Genomic DNA, 24,981 nt, shown 5'->3' with positions numbered 1-24,981 from the left:
CTCCGTGTTCAACACACGAACAGCCCGATGATGTCTCCCATACCTTGATCCAGCAAGGAGGAGGGAGAGGATCAGGGAGATCTCTGGCAGCACGACAACGTGGTGGCGGTGGAGCTACGAGGTTCTCCGGCAGAGCTTCGCCAAGCTATGCGGAGGACGAGAAGAGAGAGGTGTAGGGATGCGCCGAGAGAGGAAGAAATGTTTTTGTCTCCAAAAGCTAAAAACCACCACTATATATAGGGGGAGAGGGAGGAGGTGCCAACCCTTAGGGTTCCCACCCCTAAGGGGTGCGGCAGCCCCATCTGGGGCAGAGGGCGGCGGCCAGGGCAGGGAGAGGAGGGGTGGCACACCCAAATGGGCCTTGGGCCCCTCCTGCGCCTAGGGTTTTCCCCCCTCCACCTCTCCTTGCGCCTTGGGCCTAGGTGGGAGGCGCACCAGCTCACACTGGGCTGGTTCCCTTCCACCTTTTGGCCCATGCTAGCCTTTGGGGCTGGTGGCCCCTCCGGGTGGACCCCCGAAACCCTTTCGGTGGTCCCCGTACGTTACGGGTGACGCCCGAAACATTTCCGGTGTCCAAAAATCTCACTTCCTATATATAAATCTTTACCTCCGGACCATTATGGAGCTTCTTGTGACGTCCGGGATCTTATCCGGGACTCCGAACAACCTTTGGTAACCACGTACACTATTTCCCTATAACCCTGGAGTCATCGAACCTTAAGTGTGTAGACCCTACGGGTTCGGGAGACAGGCTGACATGACCGAGACACCTCTCCGGCCAACAACCAACAGTGGGGTCTGGATATCCATGTTGGCTCCCACATGTTCCACGATGATCTCATCAGATGAACCACGATGTCAAGGATTCAATCAAACCCGTATGCAATTCCCTTTGTCTATCGGTATGATACTTGCCCGAGATTCGATCATCGGTATCCCTATACCTTGTCCAATCTCTTTATCGACAAGTCTCTTTACTCGTTTCGTAACACATCATCTCGTGGCTAACCCCTTAGTCACACTGAGCTCAATATGATGATGGATTACCGAGTGGGCCCAGAGATACCTCTCCGTCACACGGAGTGACAAATCCCGGTCTCGATTCGTACAACTCAACACACACTTCCAAAGATACCCGTAGTGCACCTTTATAATCACCCAGTTACATTGTGACATTTGGTACACCCAAAGCACCCCTACGGTATCCGGGAGTTGCACAATCTCACGGTCTAAGGAAATGATACTTGACATTAGAAAAGCTTTAGGATACGAACAACACGATCTAGTGCTATGCTTAGGATTGGGTCTTGTCCATCACATCATTCACCAACGATGTGATCCCGTTATCAATGATATCCAATGTCCATGATCAAGAAACCATGATCATCTATTGATCAACGAGCTAGCCAACTAGAGGCTCACTAGGGACACATTGTGATCTATATATTGACACATGTATTAAGGTTTCTGATTAATACAATTATAACATGAACAATAGACAATTATCATGAACTAGAAATATAATAATAACTACTTTATTATTACCCCTAGGGCATATTTCCAACAGAGGTTTAGTCAATGGATCAGCGACATTCAGATCCATATGTACTTTACAAATATCAATATCTCCATCCTGGATGTATCCACGAATGGAGTTGAAGCGACACTTGATGTGCTTGGTCTTCTTTGAAACCTGGGATCCTTGGCAATGGCAATAGCTCCAGTGTTGTCACAGAAGAGACTCATCGGGCCCAACGCATTGGGAATCACTCCACGGTCGGTGATTAACTCCTTCATCCACACTCCTTCTTGTGCTGCTTGCGAATCAGCTATGTACTCCGCTTCACATGTAGATGCCGCCATGATGCTTTGCTTGCAACTGCACCAGCTGACTGCCACACCATTCAAAATGTACATGTATCCGGTTTGTGACTTGGAGTCATCCGGATCTGTGTCGAAGCTAGCATCGACGTAACACTTTACGACGAGCTCTTCGGCACCTCCATAAATGAGAAACATATCTTTAGTACTTTTCAGGTACTTAAGGATATTCTTGACCGCTGTTTAGTGATCCACTCCTGGATCACTTTGGTAACTCCCTACCAAACTTATGGCAAGGTTCACATCAGGTCTGGTACATAGCATGGCATACATAATAGAGCCTATGGCTGAAGCGTAGGGGACGGTACTCATCTTTTCTCCATCTTCTGCCATGGTCGGTAGTTTCGTTGTGCTCAACCTCACACCTTGTAATACAGGCAAGAACCCCTTCTTGGCCTTATCCATATTGAACCTCTTCAATATCTTGTCAAGGTATGTGCTTTGTGAAAGACCAATGACGCGTCTCGATCTATCTCTATAGATCTTGATGCCTAATATTAAACAACTTCTCCAAGGTCTTTCATCGAAAAACACTTGTTCAAATAGGCCTTTATGCTTTAAAATGGTTCTATATCATTTCCCATCAACAATATGTCATCCACATGTAATATGAGAAATGCTTCAGAGCTCCCACTCACTTTCTTGTAAATACAGGCTTCTCCATAAGTCTGTACAAACCCAAACGCTTTGATCACCTCATCAAAGAGAATGTTCCAACTCCGAGATGCTTGCACCAGCCCATAGATGGAGCGCTGGAGCTTGCATACCTTTTCAGCATTATTAGGATTGAAAAAACCTTCCGGTTGTATCATATACAATTCTTCCTTAAGAAAGTCATTCAGGAATGCCGTTTTGATGTCCATTTACTAGATCTCATAATCATAAAATGCGGAAACTGCTAACATGATTCGGACGGACTTGAACATCGCTACGGGTGAGACAGTCTCATCGTAGTCAATCCCTTGAACTTTTCGATAACCCTTAGCGACAAGTCGAGCCTTATAGGTGGTCACATTACCATCCGCGTCAGTCTTCTTCTTAAAGATCCATTTATTTTCTATGCTCGCCGATCATCGGGCAAGTCCACCAAAGTCCATACTTTGTTCTCATACATGGATCCTATCTCGTATTTCATGGCTTCAAGCCATTTGTTGGAATCTGGGCCCGCCGTCCTTTCTTCATAGTTCGAAGGTTCACTATTGTCCAACAACATGATTTCATGACAGGATTGCCATACCACTCTGGTGCGGAACGTGTCCTTGTGGACCTTCGAGGTTCAGTAGCAACTTGATCTGAAGTTTCATGATCATCATCATCAACTTCTTCTCTAGCCAGTGTAGGAACCACAAAAACATTTTGTTGCGATGCGCTACTCTTCGATTTGAGAGGAGGTACAATTACCTCATCAAGTTCTACTTTCCTCCCACTTACTTCTTTCGAGAGAAACTCTTTATCTAGAAAGTATCTGTTCTTGGCAACAAAGATTTTTCCTTTGGATCTAAGATAGAAGGTATACCCAATAGTTTCCTCAGGGTATCCTATGAAGACGCATTTTCTGCTTTGGGTTCGAGCTTCTGAGGTTGAAGTTTCTTCACATAAGCATCGCGGCCCCAATCTTTCAGAAACAACCACTTAGGCTTCTTGCCAAACCATAATTCATACGGTGTCGTCTCAACGGATTTAGACGGTGCCCTATTTAAAGTGAATGTGGCAGTTTCCAATGCATATCCCAAAATGATAGCGGTAGATTAGTAAGAGACATCATAGATCGCACCATATCCAATAGAGTGGGATTACCATGTTCAGACAGACCATTACGTTGTGGTGTGCCACGTGACGTGAGTTGTGAAACAATTCCAAACAACAAATATCCATACGTACTTTTTTATGGTTATTAAAATGCTCAGATCCATATGTACTTTACAAATATCTATATCTCCATCCTGGATGTATCCACGAATGGAGTTGAAGAGGCGCTTGATGTGCTTGGTCTTCTTGTGAAACCTGGGCCCCTTGGCAATGGCAATAGCTCTAGTGTTGTCACAGAAGAGAGCCATCGGGCCCGATGCACTAGTGATACGTCCCAAACGTATCTATAATTTCTGCTTGTTCCATGATTTTTGGGTGACATTGTTATATGTTTTGCTACACTTTTACATCATTTACACATATTTGGACTAACCTACTAACTCAGTGCACCCAGTGCCAGTTTCTGTCTGCTGATGTCTATTTTGCAGGGGCTTTTACCCAATTTTCCGTAACCCAAAAAATTCCAGAAAAATTATAAAAAAATCAGCGAAACGGAAGCTTCCGGATCACCGAAGGTGGGCCAGAGGGGGGGCAGGGGCCTCCCAGGCGGCCTGCTGGCGCGGCCATGCCAGAGGCCGCGCCAGGAGGTCGCCTGGGTGGGTCCCACCTCCTCCGGTGCCCTCCTTTGGCCTATATTTAGAGTTCCGAGAGGAAACCCTCACAGACTTTCTGGAATCGCGAATTTCTCCATCGTTCCACCGCCGCAGCGCTTCCAAGATCGGGAGCATGAGGAGACCTCTTCCCGGCACCCTGCCGGAGGGAGGATTGAACTCCGGGAGCTTCTCCACCGCCATGGACGCTTCCCGTGCGTGTCATGAGTAGTCCTCCTTGGACCATGAGTCCATGACCAGTAGCTATGTGACGTCTTCTCTCCAATCTTTAGCTTCAATGATTAGTCCTTGTGAGCTGCCCTACATGATCATGGCATCTATGTAATTCTCTTGCTTTTGCTATGCTCGGTTTGTTGGGATCCAATGGATTATGAGATTATGTTTAGATTGTTATGAGTTATATATTTTATTATCATTTTATATTATGTTCCTTAGTGATTCATGCATGTTCTCCGTTGCTATTTATTGCTTTGGCCAAGTAGTAGATTGTAACTCCAAGAGGGAGCGTTATGCATGATTGTGGGTTCATGCCCCTCGATGTCTAGCTTGAGTGACAGAAACATGAGATTGGGGGATGTGCTTGTTGCCACGAGGGAGAAAACAACGGTGCTTGTGACCATGGTTGCAAGGATTTTTTACCTTACGCATAGTTCGTTAAAGCAGTTGTCCATTGTTTTGAGTTTACACTTAGGGTGGGGCTCGCAACTTAATACCGGAGAGATGTTCTGGATAGATATCTCAAGGTGGATGATTATAAGTAGATGCTGATGAATAAACGGTCTTCTTGTCTTGGTGTACTGCCCATTACTATTGAACCTCTAACTATCAAGTAGCATAATTAGCATTGCGGTGCAATCATAATTCTGTCAACTGCCCAACTATGATTTGTTTACCCAAGCATAGTTCTTTATCGTATTTTGGGAGAGAGACATCACTAGTGAACATCATGTGACTCCGGTCCATATCACCATCATTGTTTACCTCCATCATTTACTGCTTTCATTTACTTTTCCGTTGCAATCACTATTACTTTCCCGCTTGTGTTTTGATCCTTTGCAAACTACAAGGCCAGAGAGATTGACAACCTCTCTGTACTCATTGCGAGCAAAGTTATTTGTTGTGTGTGCAGGTCCACGTCTTTTGCTAGCGCCAGGGGTGGAAGACACCTACTTGTTGAGCCTAGGAGTCCTTCTAGTTCGATAAACCTTATAGTCTCCGTGTAAGGGAAATCTGCTGCTGACTACATCTCCACCTTCCACTTGGGGTAACCAATGAGGGGCGAGAAGTATATCCATGTACTCGTCATCAAGAAAGTTTCTGGCGCCGTTGCCGGCGACTCCAGTCTTCAAGATAGGGGAGTTGCACGCTATCCTTTACCTTTGTTTTTAGTCTTGTTAGTTTGCTTTTTAGTTTTTGCTTTGGAGTCTTATACCAAAAACCACAAAAAAATAGTTGCTTTGTTCTTGCTTGTTGCCGTTGCTGTGGGTTCCACTGAGAACACCAAGTTGTGTGACTTCACTAGTCACAACAACAATGACTTTATCTGCACTCATATTGTTGTTCCTGCCACTCGAGCCATGTCCTATGAGATTAAACCTGCTTTACTAAACCTAGTTATGAAAGATCAATTCTCCGATGCTGGAGATGATGCTGCCTTGCAATTGAACAATTTTGTTGAGCTCTATGATATGCAAAAATATAAAGAAGTAGATGGTGATATTGTTAAACTTAAGCTTTTTTCCTTTCTCCTCGAGAGGAGGAGCTAAAGTGTGGCTTCAATCTTTGCCTAGGAATAGCATAGATTCTTGGGATAAGTGCAAAGATGCTTTTCTTGGGAAGTATTAACCGCCTGCTAAGATTATCCAGTTGAGGAGTAACATTATGAATTATAGACAATTGGATAATGAACAAGTTGCTCAAGCTTGGGAACGTATGAAATCTCTTGTTAAGAATTGCCCTACACATGGTTTGACTACTTGGATGGTTATCCAAACATTCTATGCAGGATTGAACTTTACCTCGTGGAATCTGTTAGACTCAGCCGCAGGAGGAACCTTTATGTCAACTACACTTGGTGCTGCCATAAAGCTATTGGATGAGATAATGACAAATTATTCTCAATGGCACACCGAGAGAGCTCCAACAGGTAGGAAGGTAGACTCTATTGAGGAGATCTCCTCCCTTAATGATAAGGTTGACATGATCATGACTTTACTTACTAAGCAAGATCCTATTGATCCCCTTGATGTTCCTCTAAATTCTTTGGTTGCTCAAGAAAGAGAGCAAGTGGATGTTAATTTTATTTCTAGGAACAACTTCAATAACAATGCTTATAAGAGTAATTTTGGTAGCAATCCTAGACCGTTCCCATCCAACAACTATGGGAACAATAACAATTATCCTAGCACCAAAAACTCCACTTCTGAATCAGAGAGCATGCTTTAGGATTTTATCATCTCTCAAAAAGCCTTAAACAAGAGTGTAGAAGAGAAACTATAAAAATTAGATAGTCTCTCTTTGAAGGTGGACAATATAGCTCATGATGTAGAGATGCCAAAAATAGAACTTCCCCACTTGAGGAAAGGAACACCACACCCATGAATGTTATGCAAGTACAAATTAATGAGAACATAAGAATGCTAGCCAAACTTAAGGATAGATGGACTCGAGAAAAGGAAGAGGAAGAGAGAATTAAGAGCCTTCCTACACACACTACCATTGCTACTATACAAGTTGTTGAGGATCTCAAAACTTTTAGCACCCATCGCACTCGTAGTCTCAATGGACCTATTAATGGTGATGCTAATACCTCAACTATTAGACAAGAAGGTCCTATGAATTTAGAGATTAGCAAAAGAATGAGCTTAGATGACATTACTACCACTTTAATTAATGGTAGTAACCTTGATTTGGACAATTGTAGTCTCTCCAAAGTTATCACCTTTTTGCAAAGAATGGCTAAAGACCCCCACACTAGTACACTTAATATTGCCTTCACCGAGCATATTGCCAATGCTCTTATCAAATCTAGGGAGGAGAAGCTCAAGCTAGAGACCTCTATTCCAAGAAAACTAGAATATGGTTGGGATCCTATGGTCAAAATTAAATTGAATAATATATCTTGCTTTGCATTGTGTGATGTTGGAGCTAGTGCTTCCGTTATGCCCAAAAGAATGTATGATATGCTTGATTGGAAACCTTATGATCCATGTTCTTTTGGTGTTCGTCTTGTTGATTCTTCCATAAAGAAACCTTTAGGGAGAATTGATGATGTGCTTATTATTCTCAATGATAATTATGTGCCTGTTCATTTTCTTATTATGGACATTGAATGTGATCCTTCATGTCCAATTATTTTGGGACATCCTTTTCTCCACACCGTTGGTGCTATCATTGACATGAAAGAGGGAATTATTAAATTCCAATTTCCTCTTAAAAAGGGAATGAAACACCTTCCTAGAAAGAATATTAAGTTACCTTATGAGTCTGTTACTCGGGCAAGTTGTTCTATTGGAGTTGATAACACTTATCTTCTTGCATTATGCCTAGCTCAAAGGCATAAAAGAAAGCGCTTGTTGGGGGGAAACCCAATTTGTTTTTACTTTCTGTTTTAGTGGCCTTGATGTCTGTTACTACTGTAGCAACATCATTGTATCTTTATTTTTAAGCTTTGTGCCAAGTTATAGCCTCCGATTGCAAGAAAGTTCAAAAATTGTGACATGCCGTCCAGAAAGAGATTATGTCTGCCTGACGAAAAAATTCGCCAAACATCACCACATCATCTTTTTGAGCTGAACTGTTTGGACAACATGCTCTATACAATTGTATTTCTGGCATATGTTGTGAGTTTTTTTTATTTGAGTTGCAGAAGTGCCCCGAATAAATTATTTACTACCTTCTGTTCTATTTTTCACAGATTCTGCCATGTTTTTCATTTTCATTGTTTTGCAAATCCTAAGCTTACTTTTTATTTGTAAAAACCTTTCGGCATTCATAAGAATCAGTATCTTTTCATGAAAATCTTTATTTTCAGCAGGTAATGAATTATTTTATTAAGGTAACTAACCACTCTAATCAGCTTATGATGAGTTTCGTATGAAGGGAGTTTTCAAGTATGCGATGGGAGATGATGAAAGAAGATACATGAGTGTCAAGCGTTCAAGCTTGGGGATGCCCCCATGCACCCCAAGAAATATTCAAAGGAGACTCAAGCGTCTAAGCTTGGGGCTGCCCCCGTGCATCCCCTTCTCTATCAACAATCATTAGTTCGTCCATTGCCATGCTATATTTCTAGCACTTCATATGTTATGTGCTATGCTTGGAGCGTCCCGCTATTTGCTTTTTAGTTTGTTTTAGTTTTGCTTGTTGTTCATAACAAGTCGAAACCTAGCCTACCTTGTTTGGGAGAGACACACGCTCCATTCCACTCTAGAACACAACATAGGTTTTCATCCTTATCTTTTTTTTGTGTTCTTCATCTTTTCGTAGCTACTGTCATGCTTAGCTCTTACTTTTCATGCTTATAATTTAATATATATTATCTAGGATGATTTTGGAACTCTATTGAGTTATCATGCTTATCTTGTTTAGAGAGTTGGCTCGTTGCACTGAGTTGTGTGTCTTGCATGAGTAGGTAATTGAGGTTGCTATTTGAGTTAGTAGTAACTTGCAATACTTTCGAGGTATTGATTTGAGTAATGTTTGGACTATTTGTGCCAAGAGCTTGAGCCTATTAGTGATAGGTGTCGTATTTTGGGAAATCCATGTGTTTTTCAAAAACTAAAATTAGTTGAGAACTCTAGCTACTAAATTGATCGCTAACCTCTGGAGGGGTTGTAATATATAGAGTACCCTCACGTTACCATGAGTGGAGGATGCGCAAGGATAACAAAACCCCCAAACACTCCTCCTCGGGGTACTTGTCTCTTTGTGAATTTCCTAACTAGATAGAGAGTTACCGGTAATAAGTCTATGATTTCTTCGGACTAATGTGAGTATTCGATTGTTGGCACTTCCACCATCCATATTTTGCTAGCCTCTTCGGTACCGTGCATTGCCCTTTGTCACATTGAGAGTTGGTGCAAACTCCGCCGGTGCATCCAAACCCATGACATGATACGCTCTATCATACATAAGCCTTATTATATCTTTCCTCAAAACAGCCACCACACCTACCTACTAAGGCATTTCCATAGCCTTTCCGAGATACATTGTCATGCAACATCCACCATATCATGACTTGATCTTCATGTCATACATGGTTTTGCTTGATCGTAGAGCCGCATGATAGTTGGGACTTGCCCTTATTACTGCCACATGACGCGCTAGTATCATTGCATATCCCGCTACACTCGCAGAGGCATACATTTGTATACATCATGATAGTTTTCACTTGTCTTTATGTTGAGTACTTCTTATAAACTGTGATGATTTTTATTTTTATTCATGTAAAACATAGACGGTTGCCCTTAAGAGAGGAAAAGATCGCAAAATGGACAAAACAAAAGATCCCAAAGAGGACAAATGAGAGATAAAAAGAAAGAGCCAAAGAGGCCACAAAAATAAAATCAAAAAAGAGAAAAAGAAAAAAAAGAAAAAAAGAGAGAAGGGGGCAACACTACTATTCCTTTTGAAAGATCCACACTCGTACTCCATTGCTATATCGGTACTACATAGAGATTATTATTCATGCATAACTATGTGGGTACCCTTACACTATAGAACTTGGTTTGCATATTCCAATGATGAGCCTCCTCAAATGAGCTCTAGGTCTTCATGATCAAACAAGTTGGATGCACCCCCACTAGTTCCATTGGAGAGCTTACTTTAGCTCATATGTGCATCCGTTACATGGAAATCCCTACTCCTCACATCATATCTATCATTTGGCTTTCTCTCGCCTATGGTTGTCCTCATTGATGTGAGCTTATCACACCTTTTTTTCTTCCTTCCCCATCATTATTCTATTTGCCATCCTAAGTGCCAACATATCTTGCTTACGCTCATCCATTGCATGAGTGCTCAAAGTCGAAAGGGAGAGGATCATTTTGACTTGTGCCTGACTAGTGGTCTGGGGTTGAGTCAAAATAAGATTCCGAAGGAGATTAAGTGTGAGGTTTAGTAGATTGAGTTTTCAATTAAAAATTATTTTATGATCTCAACCCATCTCCCACTTCTTGCACGCAAACACCATTTGGATACATTCGAGTCATGCACAACGAGAGCTCTTACACCTTTATGTTCATACTTTGCTAAATTCAATAATAGATATAGACTCTTGCATGTTATTGTCTTGACTTGAATTGCATATCTCACTTGCTTTACTTTGAAGTTCTTATATGTGTGTTAGCATGTCACCACAGAAATTATTGTGTTATCATTTATCTACTCGAGGACGAGCAGAAATTAAGCTTGGGGATGTTGATATGTCCCAAACGTATCTATAATTTCTGCTTGTTCCATGATCTTTTGAGTGACATTGTTATATGTTTTTCTACACTTTTATATCATTTTACATATATTTGGACTAACCTACTAACTCAGTGCACCCAATGCCAGTTTGTCTGCTGATGCTATTTTGCAGGGGCTTTTACCCAATTTTCCGAAGCCCAAAAAATTCCAGAAAAAATATATAAAAAATCAGCAAAACAGAAGCTTCTGGATCACCGAAGGTGGGCCAGGGGCCTCCCAGGAAGCTTGCTGGCGCGGCCAGGCCCTAGGCCGCGCCAAGAGTTCGCCTGGGTGGGTCCCACCTCCTCCTGTGCCCTCTTTTGGCCTATATTTAGAGTCCTGAGAGGAAACCCTTGCATACTTTCTGGAATCGCGAATTTCTCCATTGTTCTGCCACCGCAGCGCTTCCAAGATCGGGAGCATCAGGAGACCTCTTCCCGGCACCCTCCCGGAGGGAGGATTGACCTCCGAGAGCTTATCCACCGCCATGGACGCTTCCCGGACGTGCCGTGAGTAGTCCTCCTTGGACCATGAGTCCATGACCAATAGCTATGTGATGTCTTCTCTCCAATCTTGTGCTTCAATGGTTGTCCTAGTGAGCTGCCCTACATGATCAAGGTATCTATGTAATTCTCTTGCTGTTGCTATGCTCGGTTTGTTGGGATCCGATGGATTATGAGATTATGTTCAGATTGTTATGAGTTATATATTTGATTATCATTTTATATTATGTTCCTTAGTGATTCACGCATGTTCTCTGTTGCTATTTATTGTTTTGGCCAAGTAGTAGATTGTAACTCGAAGAGGGAGCGTTATGCATGATTGTGGGTTCATGCCCCTCGATGTATAGCTTGAATGACAGAAACATGAGACTAGGGGATGTGCTTGTGGCCACCAGGGAGAAAACAACGGTGCTTGTGACCATGGTTGCAAGGATAGTTTACCTTACGCATAGTTCGTTAATGCAGTTGTCCGTTGCTTTAAGTTTACACTTTGGGTGGGGCTCGCAACTTAATACCGGAGAGATGTTTTGGATAGATATCTCAAGGTGGATGATTAGTAAATAGATGATGATGAATAAACGATCTACTTGTCTTGGCGTACTTCCCACTACTATTGAACCTGTAACTATCAAGTAGCATAATTAGCATTGCGGTGCCAACATAATTCTGCCAATTTCCCAATTGTGATTTGTTTACCCAAGCATAGTTGTTTATCGTCTTTTGGGAGGGAGACATCACTAGTGAACATCATGTGACTCCGGTCCATACCACCATCATTGTTTACACCTCCATCATTTACCGCTTTCATTTACTTTTCCGTTGCAATCACTATTACTTTCCCGCTTGTGTTTTGATCCTTTGCAAACTACAAGCCGGAGTGATTGACAACCTCTATGTACTCGTTGGGAGCAAAGTTAGTTGTTGTCTGTGCAAGTCCACGTCTTCTGCTAGCGCCAGGGGTGGAAGACACCTACTTGTTGAGCTTATGAGTCCTTCTGGTTCGATAGACCTTACAATCTCCGTGTAAGGGAAATCTGCTGCTGACTACATCTCCACCTTCCACTTGGGGTAACCAAGGAGGGGCGAGAAGTATATCTATCAACTCATCATCAAGTGGGAATCACTCCAGGGTCGGTGATTAACTCCTTCATCCAGACTCCAGCTATGTACTCCGCTTCACATGTAGATGCCGCCATGACGCTTTGCTTGCAAGTACACCAGCTGAGTGCCCGACCATTCAAAATGTACATGTATCTAGTTTGTGACCGGGAGTCATCCATATCTGTGTCGAAGCTAGCATCGACGTAACCCTTTACGACAAGCTCTTCGGCACCACCATAAACGAGAAACATATCTTTAGAACTTTTCAGGTACTTAGGATATTCTTGACCGCTGTCTAGTGATCCACTCCTGGATCACTTTGGTACCTCCCTACCAAACTTATGGCAATGTTCACATCAGGTCTGGTACACAGCATGGCATACATAATAGAGCCTATGGCTGAAGCATAGGGGACGGTACTCATCTTTTCTCTATCTTCTGCTGTGGTCGGTAGTTGAGTTGTCCTCAACCTCACACCTTGTAATACAGGCAAGAACCCCTTCTTTGCCTTATCCATATTGAATTCCTTCAATATCTTGTCAAGGTATGTGCTTTGTGAAAGACCAATGAGGCGTCTCGATCTATCTCTATAGATCTTGATGCGTAATATGTAAGCAGCTTCTCCAAGGTCCTTCATCGAAAAACACTTCTTCAAATAGGCCTTTATGCTTTACAATGGTTCTATATCATTTCCCATCAACAATATGTCATCCTCATATAATATGAGAAATGCTACAGAGCTCCCACTCGCTTTCTTGTAAATACAGGCTTCTCCATAAGTCCGTACAAACCCAAATGCTTTGATCACCTCATCAAAGCAAATATTCCAACTCCGAGATGCTTGCACCAACCCATAGATGGAGTGCTGGAGCTTGCCTACCTTGTCAACATTATTAGGATCGACAAAACCTTTAGGTTGTATCATATACACTTATTCCTTAAGGAAGTCGTTCAGGAATGCCGTTTTGACGTCCATTTGCCAGATCTCATAATCATAAAATGCGGCAACTGCTAACATGGTTCGGACAGACTTCAGCATCACTACGGTTGAGAAAGTCTCATCGTAGTCAATCCCTTGAACTTGTCAATAACCATCCGCGTCAGTCTTCTTCTTAAAGATCCATTTATTTTCTATGGCTCCCCGATCATCGGGCAAGTCCACCAAAATCCATACTTTGTTCTCATACATGGAATCTATCTTGGATTTCATGGTTTCAAGCCATTTGTTGGAATCCGGGCCTGCCATCGCTTCTTCATAGTTCGAAGGTTCACTGTTGTCCAACAACATGAGTTCCATGACAGGATTGTCATACCACTCTGGTGCGGAACGTGTCCTTGTGGACCTTCGAGGTTCAACAACAACTTGATCTGAAGTTGCATGATCATCATCATTAACTTCTTCTCTAGCCGGTGCAGGCACCATAGAAACATTTGCTTGCGCTGCGCTACTCCCTGATTCGAGAGGAGGTACAATTACCTCATCAAGTTCTACTTTCCTCCCACTTACTTCTTTGAGATAAATTCGTTCTCTAGAAAGGATCAGTTCTTGGCAACAACGATTTTGCCTTCGGGTCTAAGATAGAAGGTATACCCAACATTTTACTTAGGGTATCCTATGAAGACGCATTTTCCGACTTGTGTTCGAGCGTCTCAGGTTGAAGTTTCTTCACATAAGCATCACAGCCCCAAACATTCAGAAACGACAGCTTAGGCTTCTTGCCAAACCATAATTCATGCGGTGTCGTTTCAACAGATTTAGACGGTGCCCTATTTAAAGTAAATGTGGCAGTTTCCAATGCATATCCCAAAATAATAGCGGTAGATCAGTAAGAGACATCATAGATTGCACCATATACAATAGAGTGCGATTACGACGTTCAGAAACACCATTACGATGTGGTGTGCCACGCGACGTGAGTTGTGAAACAATTCCTCATTTCCTTAAGTGTGTGCCAAACTCGTGACTCAAATATTCTCCTTCATGATCAGATAGTAAGAACTTTATTTTCTTGTAACATTGATTCTCCACCTCACTCTGAAATTCCTTGAACCTTTCAAAGGTTTCAGACTTGTGTTTCATTAAGTAGACATATCCATATATATCTACTTAAGTCATCAGTGAGGGTGAGAACATAACGATAATGACCGCGCGAGCCTCAACGCTCATTGGACCGCATACATAAGTATGTATTATTTCCACTAAGTTGGTTGCTTGCTCCATTGTTCTGGAGAACGGAGTCTTGGTCATCTTGCCCATGAGGCACGGTTCGCATGTGTCAAATGATTCAAAATCAAGAGACTCCAAAAGTCCATCTGGTGGAGTTTCTTCATGCGTTTGACACTGATATGACCAAGGCGGCAGTGCCACAAGTATGTGGGACTATCATTATCAACCTTACATCTTTTGGTACTCACACTATGAATATGTGTAACATCACATTCGAGATTCATCAAGAATAAACCATTGACCAGCAGGGCATGACCATAAAACATATCACTCATATAAATAGAACAACCATTATTCTTTGATTTAAATGAGTAGCCATCTCGCATCAAGCGAGATCCCGATAGAATTTTCATGCTCAGAGTTGGTACTAAATAACAATTATTAAGATTTAAAACTATTCCCGAAGGTACACGTAGAGGTAGCGTGCCGACGGCGATCACATCGACCTTGGAACCATTCCTGACGCACATCGTCACCTCGTCCTTTGCTAGTCTCTGCTTATTCCGCAGTTCTTGTTTTGAGTTGCAAATGTGAGCAACAACACCGGTATCAAATACCCAGGAGCTACTACGAGCGCTGCTAAGATATACATCAATAACATGTATATCATATATACCTTTGACGTTACCGGCCTTCTTATCCGCTAAGTACTTGGGGCAGTTCTGCTTCCAGTGACCGGTTCCCTTGCAATAATAGCACTCAGTCTTAGGCTTGGGACCATTCTTTTTCTTCTTCCTGGCAACTGGTTTACCGGGCGCGACAACTTCTTTGTTGTCCTTCTTGAAGTTCTTTTTACCCTTGCCTTTCTTAAAACTGGTGGTCTTATTCACCATCAACACTTGATGTTCCTTCTTTATTTCCACCTCCGCTGATTTCAGCATTGAATACAACTCGGGAATGGTCTTCTCCATCCCTTGCATGTTGCAGTTCATCATAGAGCTCTTATAGCTAGGTGGAAGTGACTGGAGGATTCTGTCAATAAGCACGTCATTCGGAAGATTAACTTCCAGCTGAGACAGACGGGTGTGCAACCCAAACATTCTAAGTATGTGCTCAGTGACAGAACTATTTTCCTCCATCTTACAGTTGAAGAACTTGTCGAAGACCTCATATCTCTCGACCCGAGCATGAGCTAGGAAAACCAGTTTCACCTCTTGGAACATCTAATATGCTCCGTGTATCTCAAAACTCCTTTGAAGACCCGGTTCTAAACTATAAAGCATGTCGCACTGAACCAGAGAGTAGTCATCACTTCGCGGCTGCCAGGCATTCAAAATGTTGTGGGCTGCCGTGGGAACACGGGGATTGCTGCCTCTTGAGCTTGCGTTGGTTTTTCCCTTGAATAGGAAAGGGTGATGCAGCACAGGAGCAATAAGTATTTCCCTCAGTTTGAGAACCAAGGTATCAATCCAGTAGGAGAATCGCGCCAAGTCCAGAGTACCTGCGCAAACACAAAAGAGCTTGCACCCAACGCTATAAAGGGGTTGTCAATCCCTTCAAGATTGATTGCAAAGTGAGATCTGAAGGTGGAAAGTGCAATGAAGTAAAAGTGTAAGGCTGATAATATGGTGTGAAGTAGACCCGGGGCCATAGTGTTCACTAGAGGCTTCTCTCAAAATAGCAAATAATACGATGGGTGAACAAATTAGCGTCGAGCAATTGATAGAACCGTGCAAAGTCATGACGATATCTAAGGCAATGATCATACATATAGGCATCACGTCCGAGACAAGTAGACCGATACTTTCTGCATCTACTACTATTACTCCACACATCGACCGCTATCCAGCATGCATCTAGTGTATTGAGTTCATGACGAACAGAGTAACGCCTTAAGCAAGATGACATGATGTAGAGGGGTAATCTCAAACCAATGATGAAAACCCCATCTTTTTACCCTTGATGGCAACAACACGATGCGTGCCTCGCTGCCCCTTCTGTCACTGGGAGAGGTCACCGCACGGTATGAACCCAAAACCAAGCACTTATCCCATAGCAAGAATCATAGATCAAGTTGGCCAAACAAAACCCACAACTCGAAGAGAATTAAAAGGATATGAAATCATGCATATAAGAGATCAGAAGAAACTGAAATAAGACTCATAGATAATCTGATCGTAAATCCACAATTCATCGGACCTCGACAAACACACCGCAAAAGAAGATTACATCAGATAGATCTCCATGAAGATGATGGAGAACTTTGTATTGAAGATCCAAGAGAGAGAAGAAGCCATCTAGCTACTAGCTATGGACCTGAAGGTCTATGGTGAACTACTCACGCATCATTGGAGAGGTCATGGTCTTAATGAACAAGCCCTCCGTATCCGAATCCCCCCTCCGGTAGGGCACCAGAATGTGCCCCAGATGGGATCTTGCGGAGACAGAAGCCTGCGGCGGTGAAAAAGTATTTTCGTGGATCTCTCTCGCAGTTTTGGATTTTTCTGAATTTATAGGCGGAAGAGGTAGGACAGACGAGCCACAGGGGGGCCACAGCCCTGCTAGGCGCGGGCCCCCTGGCCGCGCCTAGGGGGCTTGTGGGGTCCCTTGGTGGCCCCTGCCTTGGTTCTTAAGTCTCGTGCGTATCTTCTGTTCCGGAAAAACTCTTTTCGGAAGTTTTATTCTGTTTGGACACCGTTTAAAATCCTCCTCGGAAAAGGGTCAAAAACACGGAATAACAGGAAATGGCACTTGGCACTGAGTTTATAAGTTAGTCCCAAAAAAGATATAAAAGGCATACAAAACATCCAAAGTTTGACAAGATAATAGCATGGAACCTTCAAAAATTATAGATACGTTGGAGACGTATCAAGCATCCCCAAGCTTAACTCCTGCTCGTCCTCGTGTAGGGAAGTGATAAAGACTGAATTTTTGGTGTGGAATGCTACATAGCATAGTTTTACTTTGTAATTTCTTTCATGTGACATGAATGTTCAGATCCGTAAGATTCAAAACAATAGTTTGCTATTGACATGAAAACAATAATACTTCAAGCAAACTAGCAAGGTAATCATGAACTTTCGAATTAACAAGGCCAAAGAAAGTTATCCCTACAAAATCATATAGTCTGGCTATGCTCCATAATTCTCACACAACAATTTTAAATCATGTACAACCCCGGTATTGGCCAAGTAATTATTTTCGCACTCTTACTTTCTCAAACCTTTTTCAACTCTCACGCAATACATGAGCGTGAGCCATGAATATAGCACTATAGGTGGAATAGAGCGTGGCGGTGGCTGTGAGACAAAAAGGAGGAGATGGTCACATTGACTCGGCGTATTAAAGGGCTATGGAGATGCCCATTAATAGATATCAATGTGAATGAGTAGGGATTGCCATACAACAGATGCACTAGAGCTATAAGTATGTGAAAGCTCAAAAGGAAAACTAGTGGGTGTGCATCCAACTTGCTTACTCACGAAGATCTAGGGCAATTTTGAGGAAGCCCATCATTGGAACATACAAGACAAGTTATAAAATAAAGATTCCCACTAGTATATGGTGGTGAAAAAATGAGAGGCTCTCAATCATGAAGAACACGGTGCTTATTATGAAGCACAAGTGTGGAAAAGAGATAGTAGCATTATCCCTTCTCTCTTTTTTTATTTTTTTGTTTGGGCTCTTTGGCCTCTTTTTTTTCTTTTTTTATTGTGGGCAACTTTGGCCTCTTTTTTTTATTTCCTCACATGGGACAGTGCTCTAATAATGATGATCATCACACTTTTATTTACTCACAGCTCAAAGCTCAGAACGATGATGACTCTATAGGAAATGCCTCCGACAGTGTACCGGGATGTGCAACGATCTAGCTTGGTGTATGACGTTGAAACATCTCGCTAGCTATCTTACGATCATGCAATGGAAATATGAGAGTGAAGACACAAGTCATGAGACGGAATGGTGGGAGTTGCATGGCAATATATCTCGGAATGGCTATGAAAATGCCATAGTAGGTAGGTATGGTGGCTCTTTTGAGGAAGGCATATGGTGGGTTGTGCACCGGCGAAAATTGTGCGGTACTAGAGAGGCTAGCAATGGTGGAAGGTGAAAGTGCATCTATACCATGGACTCACATTAGTCATGAAGAACTCACATACTTGTTGTGAAAGTTTTTATTAGTAATCGAAACAAAGTGCTAAACGCATACTCCTAGGGGAAGGGTTGGTAGGTGTAAACCATCGCGCGATCCCGACCGCAACACAAAGGATGACAATCAGTAGATCAATTATGCTCCAACTTCCTAACATAGCGGTTCACCATACATGCATGTTACGGGAATCACTAACTTCAACACAAGTATTTCTAGATTCACAACACCCTACTAACATAACTCTTAATATTACCAAATCCATGTTTCAAAACTAATTGAGAGGAATCAAACTTCTCTTTCTACTCAATGCACATGAAGATGGAAGTTTTATTGTATCCTCTTTTGGTACATGTCACCTTTGGTACTACTTTCATAGCACAAGCTAACTACCAAGTTACGCACCATCGTGCTCTAAAAGATCTAAGTGAAGCACATAGAGCAACATTGCCTAACTCAAAAGATATAAGTGAAGCACAATGAGTATTCTAGAAAATTCATGATGAGTGTGTGTGTCTCTCAAAAGGTGTGCAGCAAGGATGATTGTGACACAACATAAAGAAAAGAATCCTACGATACAAGACGCCCCAAGAAAAAACACATATCATGTGGTTAATAAAAATATAACTCCAAGTAATGTTACCGATGGATTGAAGACGAAAGAGGGGATGCCTTCCCGGGGCATCCCCAAGCTTAGGATTTTTGGTGTCCTTGAATTTGGCTTGGTATGCCTTGGGCATCCCCAAGCTTGAGCTCTTTCCACTCTTTATCCCTTTGTCCATGAGAACGTCACCCAAAACTTGAAAACTTCACAACACAAAACTTAAACAGAAACTTGTGATATCATTAGCACAAGAAAACAAACTACCACCTCTTTAGGTACTGTAGAAATCTTGATTTATATTTATATTGGTGTTAGGTTACTGTATTCTCACTTTTCCATGGCTATTACCCCCCGATACTATCCATAGTTTCATCAAAACAAGCAACCAACACAACAAAAACAGAATCTGTCAAAAACAGACGAGTCTGTAGCAATCTGTATACTTCGTATACTTCTGGTACCTCAAAACTTATAAAAAATTACGACAGCCTGGGAAAAAGGCATATCAACCAGCAGCAAAATGAATCAACTCAAAAGCTCTTTCTTAATAAAAATTAAAAATAATCTCATGAGAGAAAAGTTTCTGTCTTTTTCCAGCAGGATCAAACAACCATCACCAAGACTAGTCATAAAGGTTTTGCTTGGCTCAAACACAAAAAGAAACACAAAAGATAGAATCATAACAGAATTATGATGGTGTGGACGCAACAAAATATAAACAAAAAGATAAATTCATTGGGTTGCCTCCCAACAAGCGCTATTGTTTAACGCCCTTAGCTAGGCATAAGGCGATAGAATCACGTATCGTCGTCTTTGGTGCTCAAACCATAAGTAGCCCTCATCATGGATTCATAAGGCAATCTTATTTTCTTTCTAGGAAAATGCTCCGTGCCCTTCTTTAAAGGAAATTGAAATCTAATATTCCCTTCCTTCATATCGATGATAGCACCGATAGTCCTTAGGAAAGGTCTACCAAGAATGATAGGGCATGTAGGATTGCAATCAATGTCAAGCACAATGAAATCCACGGGCACATAGTTCCTATTTGAAATAATAAGAACATCATTGATCCTTCCCATGGGTTTCTTGACAGTAGAATCCACAAGATGAAAATTAAGAGAACACTCATCAATCTCATTAAAACCCAGAACATCACATAAAGACTTTGGAATCGCGGAAACACTAGCACCCAAATCACACAAAGCATTGCATTCATAGTTTTTGATTTTGATTTTGATAGTAGGTTCCCACTCATCATGAAGATTTCTAGGGATAGAAACTTCCAATTCAAGTTTCTATTCAAGAGATTTTAGCATATCATCGACAATATGATCGGTAAAGGCCTTGTTTTGGCTATAAGCATGTGGAGAGTTTAGCATTGATTGCATCAAGGAAATGCATTCAATCAAGGAGCAACTATCATAATTGAATTCCTTGAAATCCGAAGTAGTAGTTTCATTACTACTCAAGGTTTTAATGTCTTCTACTCCACTTTCAATGCTTTTGGCATCAAAATAGATGGACTCCGAATCATTGGGGCGTTTTTCAACCAAAGTGGATTCATTTCCAGCCCCATCATCATTAGGTTTGACACAAGAAAACAAAGATTCAACGGGAGTCACACCAAGCACTTTAGGATCTTCTTTGCTCTCACTCATGGAAACACGCATAGCTTTCAAAGTTTCATCCATATTGATCTTGGGAGGAGCACATCTAACTTTCAAAGCATCAATATCACTAGACATTCTATCAACGCTTCTAGCCAAATCGTCAATTTTGATTAGTTTTTCCTCTATGGACGCATTGAAAATCTTCTGCGAGTTCATAAACTCTTTGATATTACTCTCTAGATCAGAGGGTAATCTATTGTGATTTCCATGAGTATTGTTGTAGGAGTTGCCAAAGTTATTAAAGGGGTTACTAGGAAAAGGCCCAGGAACATAGTTTCCTCTAAAAGCATTGTTGTTGCCAAAATTATTCCTACCAACAAAATTAACATCCAAGATAGCGTTGCTACTCTCAATCAAGGAAGACAAGGTCATGTCATTAGGATCTAAAGGAGCACTTCTACTAGCAACCAAATTCATTAACTCATCCATCTTAGCACTCAACGAGTTAATTTATTCTATAGCGTGTAGCTTCTTACTAGTAGGTGACCTTTCAGTGTGCCACTGAGAGTAGCCCGTCATGATAGTCTAGGAGTTTTGTGGCTTCTCCTAATGTGATTTCTATGAACGTTCCACCTGAGGCGGAGTCTAAGATATTTCTAGAAGCGAAATTCAAGCCAGCGTAGAAGATTTGTATAATCATCCAACGACTCAAGCCATGAGCGGGACAATTTCTAATCATCAATTTCATTCTCTCCCAAGATTGTGCAACATGTTCATGATCAAGTTGCTTTAAATTCATGATACCATTATGGAGGGAGATAATCTTAGCCGACGGAAAATACTTGGATATATAAGCATCTTTGCACTTGTTCCAAGAATCAATATTATTTTTGGGCAAAGACGAAATCCAAGTTTTTGCTTGATCTCGCAACGAGAACGGAAAAAGCTTCAATTTAACCACATCATTATCCACATCTTTCTTCTTTTGCATATCGCAAAGCTCAATGAAGGTATTAAGATGGGATGCGACATCTTCACTAGGAAGGTCGGAGAATTGCTCTTTCATAACAAGATTCAGCAAAGCAGCATTGATTTCGTATGATTCCGCACTAGTGGAGGGAGCAATCGGAGTACTAATAAAATCATTATTATTAGTATTCGAGAAGTCACGAAGTCTGGTGTTTTCATTCATGGTGACTTCAGCAAGCAAACAAGCACACAAGCGAACAGAGAGCAAGCGAGAAAAGGGCGAACGAAAAAGGCAAACAACAAAAGGCAAATATTTTTGTAAATTTTTGTTTTTCAGAAGTGGGGGAGAGGAAAACAAGAGGCAAAAAAGTAAATGCAAGAGATGAGTTTGCGACACTTACTTGGATGAGTTCTTGACTTGATCCTCCCCGGCAACGGCGCCAGAAATCCTTCTGCTGCCTCTTGAGCTTGCGTTGGTTTTTCCCTTGAAGAGGAAAGGGTGATGCAGGACAGGAGCAGTAAGTATTTACCTCAGTTTGAGAACCAAGGTATCAATCCAGTAGGAGAATCGCGCCAAGTCCAGAGTACCTGCGCAAACACAAAAGAGCTTGCACCCAACGCTATAAAGGGGTTGTCAATCCCTTCAAGATTGATTGCAAAGTGAGATCTGAAGGTGGAAAGTGCAACGAAGTAAAAGTGTAAGGCTGAAAATATGGTGTGAAGTAGACCCGGGGGCCATAGTGTTCACTAGAGGCTTCTCTCAAAATAGAAAATAATACGATGGGTGAACAAATTAGCGTCGAGCAATTGATAGAACCGCGCAAAGTCATGACGATATCTAAGGCAATGATCATACATATAGGCATCACGTCCGAGACAAGTAGACCGATACTTTCTGCATCTACTACTATTACTCCACACATCGACCGCTATCCAGCATGCATCTAGTGTATTGAGTTCATGACGAACAGAGTAACGCCTTAAGCAAGATGACATGATGTAGAGGGGTAATCTCAAACCAATGATGAAAACCCCATCTTTTTACCCTTGATGGCAACAACACGATGCGTGCCTCGCTGCCCCTTCTGTCACTGGGAGAGGTCACCGCACGGTATGAACCCAAAACCAAGCACTTATCCCATTGCAAGAATCATAGATCAAGTTGGCCAAACAAAACCCACAACTCGAAGAGAATTAAAAGGATATGAAATCATGCATATAAGAGATCAGAAGAAACTGAAATAAGACTCATAGATAATCTGATCGTAAATCCACAATTCATCGGGCCTCGACAAACACACCGCAAAAGAAGATTACATCAGATAGATCTCCATGAAGATGATGGAGAACTTTGTATTGAAGATCCAAGAGAGAGAAGAAGCCATCTAGCTACTAGCTATGGACCTGAAGGTCTATGGTGAACTACTCACGCATCATTGGAGAGGTCATGGTGTTGATGAAGAAGCCCTCCGTATCTGAATCTCCCCTCAGGCAGGGCACTAGAATGTGCCCCAGATGGGATCTTGCAGAGACAGAAGCTTGCGGCGGCGGAAAAGTATTTTCGTGGATCTCTCTCCCAGTTTTGGAATTTTTCTGAATTTATAGGCGGAAGAGGTAGGGCAGACGAGCCACAGGGGGCCCACAAGCCTTCTAGACGCGGCCCCCCTAGCCGCGCCTAGGGGGCTTGTGGGGTCCCCTGGTGGCCCCTGCCTTGGTTCTCAAGTCTCGTGTGTATCTTCTGTTCCGGAATAAATCTTTTCTGAAAAGGGTCAAAAACACGGAAAAAACAGGAACTGGCACTTGGCACTGAGTTAATAAGTTAGTCCCAAAAAAGATATAAAAGGCATACAAAACATCCAATGTTTGACAAGATAATAGCATGGAACCTTAAAAAATTGTAGATATATTGGAGACGTATCAGGGATCACCTAGCGGTGCATCAAGGACATATGCCTGCTTGGAAGCAATGAGGATGAGCTTTAAGTTACGGACCCAATCCACATTGTTGCTTCCCTCATCTTTGAGCTTGGTTTTCTCTATGAACGCGTTAAAATTGAGGTTGACATGAGCATTGGCCGTTGGACCTACAATATTTGTAAAGACAATTTTAGACTAAGTTCATGATAATTAAGTTCATCTAATCAAATTATTTAATGAACTCCCACTCAGATAGACATCCCTCTAGTCATCCAGGTGATACATGATCCACGTCAACTAGCCCGTGTCCGATCATCACGTGAGATGGACTAGTCATCAATGATGAGAAACTCCATGTCGATCGTATCATCTATACGAATCATGTTCGACCTTTTGGTCTCTCATATTCCAAGGCCATGTCTGTACATGCTAGGCTCGTTGAGTCAACCCAAGTGTTTTGCGTGTGTAAATCTGGCTTACACCTGTTGTATGCGAACGTTAGAATCTATCACACTCGATCATCGAGTGGTGCTTCGAAACAATGATCCTTAGCAATGGTGCACACTTAGGGGAATAATTATCTCGAAATTTAATGAGGGATCATCTTATCTTTGCTACCGTCGTTCTAAGCAATGAGATGAAAAACATGATAAACATCACATGCAAATCATATAGTGACATGATATAGCCAATATCATCTTGCTCCTTTGATCTTCATCTTCGGGGCGCAGCATGATCATCCTTGTCACCGGCATGACACCATGATCTCCATCATTGTGTCTCCGTGAAGTCGTCTTGCCAACTATAACTTCTACTGCTATGGCTAACGGTTAGCAATAAAGTAAAGTAATCACATGGCGCTGCATCTCATATAATAAATTAAGACAAATCCTATGGCTCCTGCCGGTTCTCATACTCATCGACATGCAAGTCGTGAATCCTATTACAAGAACATGATCAATCTCATACATCTCATATATATAACATCGCATCCTTTTGGCCATATTAGATCACATAGCATACTCTGCAAAAACAAGTTAGACGTCCTCTAATTGTTGTTGCAAGTTTTACGTGGCTGATTTGGGTTTCTAGGAAGAACGCTTCTTACCTTCGTGACAGCCACAACGTTGATATGTCAATGCTATTTACCCTTCATACGAACCCTCTTAATCGAATCCGATCCGACTAAAGTGGGGGAGACAGACACCC

This window comes from Hordeum vulgare, chromosome 3H, assembly GCF_904849725.1.
Source record: "Hordeum vulgare subsp. vulgare chromosome 3H, MorexV3_pseudomolecules_assembly, whole genome shotgun sequence".
NCBI lineage: Eukaryota > Viridiplantae > Streptophyta > Magnoliopsida > Poales > Poaceae > Hordeum > Hordeum vulgare.
Note: the sequence above shows the minus strand (reverse complement) of the source record.